Genomic DNA, 8,925 nt, shown 5'->3' with positions numbered 1-8,925 from the left:
AAAATGTGTGTGTGTGAGCTATGCTTTCTTTTTGTCCTGGAGTTATAAGCGTTCTGTTGTTCGGAATATCATGTTGGATACCACAGCTCTTGGTTACTGTTAAAAGACTAGTCACCATTTTCACAAAATTTTTACTTTTCTAGAGTGAAAATTCCACCTCCTCAAACTAAGGAAAAATCTTCCCTTTCCCCAACAGAGTTTACTTTGGGCTAGCACGTTTCCCCACTTCTGTCCCAATGTTCTCATTAGAGAACATTGACAGCCCTAAGAATTAGTTCATGCCTAGTAAGTCCCAAGTATGTTTTCAGTGTGCACAAAGGGCTGTGTTTCTATTTAGGCGGAGCAGGCAGCTGCCGAGTGGTATGAATTCAGAAGAAGCTCTGACTTCTCCCTCTTCCTTGCCCATTCCAAAATCTGCTTTCCCCACCTGTTCACTGGCTTAGGACATTCCTTTAACAGTGGATAAAAGCTTTCAATTTATAATTAGAAATATGACTTAGGAAACCCCTCTGCCAGACAGTCCCAAGCATAGCGGCCGAGGTTACTTTATGGGGTGTCAAATTTCTCTTGGCTTTGGCTGCCACCCAGAACATTCAGAAAATCTTTCCACTGTGCTGCTCCCTAGCCTGCCACCATCTTCTTGATGGGTAGGACTAGGGCAGCAATAATGTTTCTGTGAGAAACTTTATTAAAATAGACAAAATTCAAAAGCTGTTACACATTTTTCAAGTGTAAGTTACACTATGTAGAGCCCCAAGGATTACTGCTCGGTGTTACAAAGGTGTGCTCTTTTAGAAGAATCCTCTGTGAATCACTAACGTGAAATCTGAAGTAGTGCCCCTGGCATTAGCCTTCTGTCCACATAACCTGCTTCCTTTTCTTTCTACGTCATAGTATTCAAATGTTGTGATTGAAGCCCATTTTCAAATACAAGTTTTAGGTGTTTAATTTGAAGAAACAAAGTTTCACACCAGTTTTTAAACTGTTACAGGAAAGTGAAGATGAAAAAAAAATACTTTCCAGAGTTTTTGGAAACCTGCAGTCACTTGTAGTACTGGCTTGCAGTTTGTATAGAGCTGTACACTTCCTTAACTGTACTGTTCTGTGTGTCAGGAAACTATTGAGTGTTTCAGTAAACATATGGCTTTGCAAGGGTGCTAGCTTGGCTGTTACCTGTCTACACAGCCAGTTATATCCACTCTAGACTGTATCAGCTAGTCCATGTAGTTAAACAGTATTAGAAAACATTACTTTTACTATTGATCTAAATTTGTCAGCACATGCAGGGAGGGTTTACAGTAAGTATTTTAGCGTGGCTGGATATAGTATTGTAAATGTCATAGGGAATTCTTGATGTGCTATACCAGATTTAGGTGTGGCTGGTCATTTTCCAGTAATGCTAGCAATACATTTAATACCAGGAATTTCTACCTTGAGGCTATTTCACTTTCAATTTAACCAGTCTAAAGAAATAATACCCCTCGGGTCAGTGTTGCTTCTGAACCCTTCGATCTTAGCGCTCTTCTGCTTGGAACTGTAAAAGTGAAATGGGTACCTTCCTATTGGCACAGGTTAGTTGAGACCTTACCCCAAACTGATGTCATTTTCCACCTCCTAAAAATAAGGAAAAATCTCTTTCCCCAACAGAGTTTACTTTGGGCTAGCACGTTTCCCCATTTTTGTCCCAATGTTCTCATTAGACATTTTCCCAAAATGAATTAGGAAAAAAACAAGATGATTCTCAGTAAAAAGGGTTAATCACAATGGCTACCCATTCTGGGTGCATACATGCTTTCAGTAGCTCCTAGAGTCCGTATATGCTGAGATATCCTTTTGTATATGGACATGGAGAAGGCAAAGTTGCTATAAATATTCAGGGCCCCACTATGGAAGATAATAATTCATTACCATTGTTATTGTTTCTGTGAGGGAGCTTCCTTTGAGGGCTGCTGTCAGTTTTCCTTTCCTGAAAACAGAGATTTTGTTTACTTTTGTAATACACACCCTTTGTTTCAGGAAAATTACTGGGTTGGGTCCATTAGGTTTGTAAAATTAAAGCAAGCTGTTACCAGAGTCATCCATTGCTGTAGAAGAAAACAAAATAGAGTAAACATTTGAATGAACTTTGTTAGAGACTAAAATTTTAAGTGTTCAATTTCATATCTAAGTTGGGCAAATCATCAGATGGACTGTTATTTGTTTTGTTTTACCTCTGGTGAGTAACTGTCAGAACCATTTATCAAATGGGTATGTTGTATTATTCTTCAGTTAATCTTCCAAGCAGAGGTTTTAGATCTACCAACTGTCAGTTAAAGTTGTTTCTCCTCCTGTCATTTAATTAAACTGGACTATTGGGGTCTCACACTTGGTGTTACTTATGACTTATGATTTAATCATCCAGATTTGAGAAGTAACTGTCCTTTGTATCTCCTGGAATACAGAAATCAGACTATCTCCTAGAGAGATGGTTGGAAGAGGAAATTGGAAATGGGAATGGTCACTGAAAAAAAAAAAGAATAATTCTACTGTTCTTTGTTGAGCATGTGTTAGACTATGGAGAAAGTGTGTTCTTGTTTTGTAACTAAAGAGTAAAGAGTTTTCGGATTCCATATTTAAATGCCCTAGAGATGCTTGTTAGCAGGGGGCTTTCAAGAACTAGGCAGAGATCTTGAGATTAAGTTAGGCTTCTCTGGGCTATAGGAGTAATTGGGGTGACACTAACCATGTAACCGGCACATATACCATAGCTCTGTTATCCTCTATATCCTAGATATTCTTGAAATAAAAGTAAAGCACCATAGCCTGTCCTCATCTCTGCTTTGACATTTAAGAGCCACAACTTTGTTCGTGCCTAGAGTAAATATCAATGAGGAATTGAGTTTAACAACATGGACATCAATGAGGAATTGAATTTTTAACAACTCTTCTGAATGGTCTTATCAGGCAGGTGATATTATTATCTTTATTTTATAGCTTAGGGAAACAAAAGGAAAGAGGTTAAATAACTTCTTGTAGGTCATACAGATGTGCTAAGTGATTTGTAGTGCTCAGGATCAAAGTTTCATTGGTTCATTCTTTCATTCATTCATACATTCATTTTGTGCTTTCTGTGTGCAGGTCACTATTTAAATAGCTTGGGATCAACCAAGGAACAAGACAGAAAATATCCTTGCTCTTCTGGAGCTTATCTTCTACTGGGGCAATGGCAGTAGGAGAAAGAACTATGCACCTTATAGATTAGAGAGGAATTCCTCAGAAATACTAAGAAATTACTCATGGAAGGAAATACTAGAATGAGTATACTTTATGTGAATGGGGGGCATGTGGGGATTTGAAGTTTGAATATCAGAAAGTGAATTTAATTAAAATTAGCATCTGGTACACCTGCAAGTTGATGTTTCAAGCACAAGAATGTTTAGTGGAGGTAATGCATGCATTACTTTTCACGTTAAATTACATATATATAGAAAGTAATGTGTGTGTGTGTATATATACACATATATAATGTGTATGTGTGTTTATATATGTGTGTGTGTTTATGTGTGTGTGTGTGTGTGTGTATATATATATATATATATATATGTATAAATCAACCTAAGTTCCTTTCTACGAATAGCTTTCCTGAAGAAAAGGAGTACACATAAGAAACCTAAAATTGGGGTGGGCCACAAAATTGGAGAAGGATGGAGTATATGTTCTGGTATAATAGTTGTCATATGAGACAGTAAGTGATTTTTTTCTAGCTTTATTGAGTATAGTTGACAAAATTTGTATATATTTAAGGTGTACAATGTGATTATATATGTGTACATTGTATAATGATTACCACAATCAAATTAATACCTTCTTACCCCACATAGTTACCATTTGTGTGTGTGTGTGTGTGTGTGTGTGTGTGTGTGTGTTGTGAGGACACTACATATCTGCTCTCTCAAAGTATTTCAAGTAAACAATACAATATTATTCACTATAGTCACCATGCTGTACATTAGATTCCCCAGAATGCATTCATTTTATAACTAAAAGTTTGTACATTTGAAAAATATCTCCTCAGTCCCCCACCCCTACCCGCTCTGCCCCTGGTAACCACTGTTCTATTGTTTGCTTCTATGAGTTTTAGTTTTTTTAATTCGACATATAGATGTGTTAACACAAATTATATGCAGCCTGAGAAGGTCTCTGTACTTCTATATTTGAGTCCTTGTGGATAAATTGTAACCTAGCTTAATAGAGAAGATTGAAAACCTAACTTAGGAGTATGTGCCTGTAGCAATAGCCAAGTTATGGCCAAGCCCAGCAGCCATACTTCAACCATTCACACATTGCTGAGTGTTCAAACTGTGTTCAAATAAGGCATACGCTGAGCTGTAACCAATCCAGCTGTTCTGTACCTCTCTTCCAATTTCTGTATGTCATTTTTCTGTTTTTGTCTATAAATCTTCTTCTTCTACGTGGCTGAGCTGGAGTATCTGGGAATCAACTGTGGTTCTGGGGGCTGCCCAATTTGTGAATCGTTCATTGGTCAAACTCCTTTAAATTTAATTCGGCTGAAGTTTTTCTTTTAGCAGATAAGAACATAGAGCATTTGCCATTTTTTTGTCTGGCTATTTCACTTAGCATAATGTCCTCCAGGCTCATTCATGTTGTTTCAAATGGCAGAATTTCCTTCTCTTTATGACTGAATAATATTTCATTGTATAAATGCATCAAAATTTATCCATTTATCAATTGATGGACACTTAGAGTGTTTCTAAATATTGGATATTGTGAACAATGCTGCAATAGACATGGGGGTGAGAGGACACAGATACAGATATCTCCTTCAGATACTTACTTAATTTTCTTTGGATATATACCCAGAAGTAGGATTGTTTCCATATAGGAGTTCTATTTTTAATTTGGGGGGAACTACTATACTTTCTGGAATTGCTGTGCCAATATACATTCCCACTAACAGTGCACAAAGTTTCCCTTTTTCTACAGACCCTTCCTGACACTTACTATCTCTTGCCTTTTGGTAATGAATGTCCTAACAGGCAATAGTCCCCAAACATTTTTGGCACCAGGGACTGTTTTCATGGAAGACATTTTTTTCCATGGACTGAGAGTGGGGAATAGTTTTGGGATAATTCAAATGTGTTACATTTATTGTGCGTTTTATTTCTATTATTACATTGTAATATATAATGAAATAATTACACACCTCACCATAATGTAGAATCACTGGGAGCCTTGAGCTGCATTGAAACAGTCCCATCTGGGGGTGATGGGAGACAGTGACAGATCATCAAGCATTAGATTCTCATAAGGGGCACATAACCTAGATCCTTTGCATATGCAATTTACAATAGTGTTTGTGCTCCTGTGAGAATCTAATGCTACCACTGATCTGACAGTTGGTGGAGCTCAGGAGTGAGTGGCTGTAAATACAGATGGAGATTCCTTCATTCCCCTACTGCTCACCTACTGCTGTGCAACCTGGTTCCTAACAGGCCACAGACCAGTACCATGGGGTGACCTGTTAGCAGGGGTTCCCAACCCTGCTAACAGGTATGCTGTGACATCTCTTTGTAATTTTGGTTGGTATTTCCCAATGATTAGTGATGTTTAACATCTTTTCATATACTGGTGGGCTATTTACATATTTTCTTTGGAAAAATGTCTATTTAAATCCTTTGCCCATTTTTAATAGGGTTATTTGAAGTTTTGAGTTTTTTTTTTGATATTAAGTTGTATTGAATGCCTAATGTTTGGATTTTAACATTTTATCAGATATATGGTTTACAAATATTTTCTTCTATTTCTTAGCCTGTCTTTTAATTTTGTCTATAGTTTCCTTTGCAACACGAAGCTTTTTACAGTGATGTACTCTCACTTGTTTAATTTTGCTTTTATTGCCAGAGGTTTCAATATCTTATCCAAGAAATTATTACCCAGACCAATGTCAAGGAGCATTTTCCCCACTTTTATCCTTGGAGTTTTATGGTTTCAGGTCTTACATTTAAGTCTTTAATCAGTGTTAAGTTAATTTTTATAAAAGGTTCAACAGAAGGGTACAATTTCATTCTTTTGATGTGGATATCCAGTTTTTCCAACACCCTTTACATATTGAAGAGACTATCCTTTCCTAATTGTATATTCTTGGCACCATTGTCAAATATTAGTTGACCGTACATATGTGAGTTTTTTCTGGATTACCTATTTCATTCTCTTTAATTTTTTGAAAGACTTTGATAAGAATTGGTATAAATTATTCTTCAAATGCTTTATACAGTAACCTGTGAGGCCATCTGGTCCTGGAGTTTTCTTTGTTGGGAGATTTTTGTCTATGGATTTAATCTCCTTACTCATTATGAGTCTGTTCAGATTTTCTGTTTCTTCATGATTAAGGCTTGGTAAGTTGTATGTATCTAGAAACGTATCTGTTTCTTCTAAGCTTTCCAATTTGTTGGAGTATAACTGTTCACGGTAGTGTTCTATGTGGTATTGGTTGCAGTGCCTCCTTTTCATTTATAATTTTGCTTGAGTGCTCTTTTTTTTCTTGGTTACTCTGCCTAAAGGTTCATCAATTTTGTTTATCTTTTTAAAAAAACAACCCTTAGTTTTGTTCATTTTTTACATTGTTTTCCTAGTTTCTATTTTATTTATTTTTTCTCTGATCTTTATTTTTTTCTTTCTGCTAACATTGGGTTTAATTTGCTTTCTTTTCCTAGTTTCCTGAGGTGTAGGCTTAGGCTTTCTTTTCCTTTCTCATTCCCCTTCCCTCCCCTCCCCTCCCCTCTCCTCTCCCTTCCCCTCCCCTCTCCTTTCCCTTCCCCTCCCCTCCCCTCCCCTCCTCTCTTCTCCTCTCCTCTCCTCTCCTTTCCTTTCCTGACAAGGTCTCACTCTGTCACTCTGTTACTCAGGCTAGAGTGCAGTGGTGCAATCCTAGCTCACTGCCACTCATTGAGCTCATTGATCTCCTGGACTCAGGCAATTCTCCTGCATAGCTGGAACTGCAAGTACATGCTACCACACCTAGCTAGTTTTTAAAATTTAATTTTAGTAGAAATGAGGTTTTGCTGTGTTCCCCAGGCTGTGCAGGTATTCATCATAAACTTACCTCTTAGGGGAAGTATGTAGTAAAGTACTGTTGCTGCATGCCATAAGTTTTTATATGTTGTGGTTCCATTTCATTTGTTTCAAAGTACTTGATTTCCCTTTCGATTTCTTCTTTGATTAATTGGTTGTTTAGGGGTGAGTTGTTTAATTTCCACATTTTTGTAAATTTTCCAAAATGCTTCCTGTTATTGACTTTTAGTTTTATAACATTGTGTTTAAAAAGGATATTAGGTATGATTTCAATCTTATTAAATTTGTTAAGAATTGTTGTGTGACCTAACATATAATCTGCTGGCCACTTGTTGAAAATGCGTTATTGTAGTTCCCTATTATTATGATTAAAGTCTGTCTCTCCCTTCAGATCTATTAATATTTGCTTTATACATTTAGGTGCTCTCATGTTGAGTGCATATTTATTTACAATTGTTATATCCTCTTGATGAATTGGTTCCTTTATCATTATGTAGTCTCTTTTTGTCTCCTGTGACAGATTTTGACTGAAGTATTTTGCCTGATATAAGTATAGTCACACATGCTCTCTTTTGGTTATCATTTGCATGGAATCTCTTTTTCAATCCTTCTTTCAGCCTATTTGTGTCCTTAAGACTAATGCGAATCTCTTATAGGGAGAATATTGTCAAATTTTTTTAATCCATTCAGCTCTGCTATGTCTTTTGATTGGATAATTTAATCTATTTACATTTAAAGTAATTATTGACAGATAATGATTTATTACTGCTCTTTTGTAATTATTTCTTGGTTCTTTTGTCATTTCTTTGTTTCCTTATTTCTCTCTGTGTTCCTTTGTGATGGGATGATTTTCTATAGTGGCATTTGTTTATTTTAAAAATTTTATCTTTTAGTTATTACAGGTTTTTTTGTGGTTACCATGAAGCTTATATAAGCCATTTTATAACAGATCATTTGGATAACAACTTAATATCTATTGCATAGAAAACTCTAATCTTTTACTCCCCCTCGTTTTTGTGTTATTGATGTCACAATTTACATATTTTAGTATTGTATATCCCTTAACAAACTATTGTAGTTATTACTTTTAATACTTTATTTTTAAACTTTTATTCTAGAGTTAAAATAATTTACACATTACCACAATAATACTAGGATTTTCTGAATTTGACTATGTGTTTACCTTTACCGGTGATTTTATACTTTCTGATGTTTTATGGTTTTACTTAGCATTCTTTCATTCAACTTGAAGAACCCTCTTTAGCATTTCTTACAAGTTAGGTCTACTGAAGATAAACTCCCTCAGCTTCTGTTTGTTTTGGAATCTCTCCTTCATTTCTAAAGAACAGCTTTTTTTGGTATAGTATTCTTAGTTGGCAGATTTTTCGTTTTGCACTTTGAATACGTTATCTTACTCTCTCCTGGCTTGAAAGTTTTTTCTGAGAAGCCTGGTGATAGTCTAAAATTCCCTTTTATGTGATAAGTCTCTCTCTCTTTTTTTTTATACTGCCTTAAAGATTCTCTCTTTGTCTTTGACTTTTGACAATTGATCACAATGTGACTTTTCTGGTTTTTTTTTTTGTTGTTGTTGTTGTTTTGAGACGGAGCCTTGCTCTGTCACCCAGGCTGGAGTGCAGTGGTGCAATCTCAGCTCACTGCAAGCTCCGCCTCCCAGGTTCACGCCATTCTCCTGCCTCAGCCTCCCGAGTAGCTGGGACTACAGTTGCCTGCCATCATGCCCGGCTAATTTTTTGTATTTTTTTAGTAGAGACAGAGTTTCACAGTGTTAGCCAGGATGGTCTCGATCTCCTGCCCTTGTGATCCGTCTGCCTTGGCCTCCCAAAGTGCTGGGAT

This window comes from Symphalangus syndactylus, chromosome 4 (assembly GCF_028878055.3).
Source record: "Symphalangus syndactylus isolate Jambi chromosome 4, NHGRI_mSymSyn1-v2.1_pri, whole genome shotgun sequence".
NCBI classification, from domain to species: domain Eukaryota; kingdom Metazoa; phylum Chordata; class Mammalia; order Primates; family Hylobatidae; genus Symphalangus; species Symphalangus syndactylus.
Note: the sequence above shows the minus strand (reverse complement) of the source record.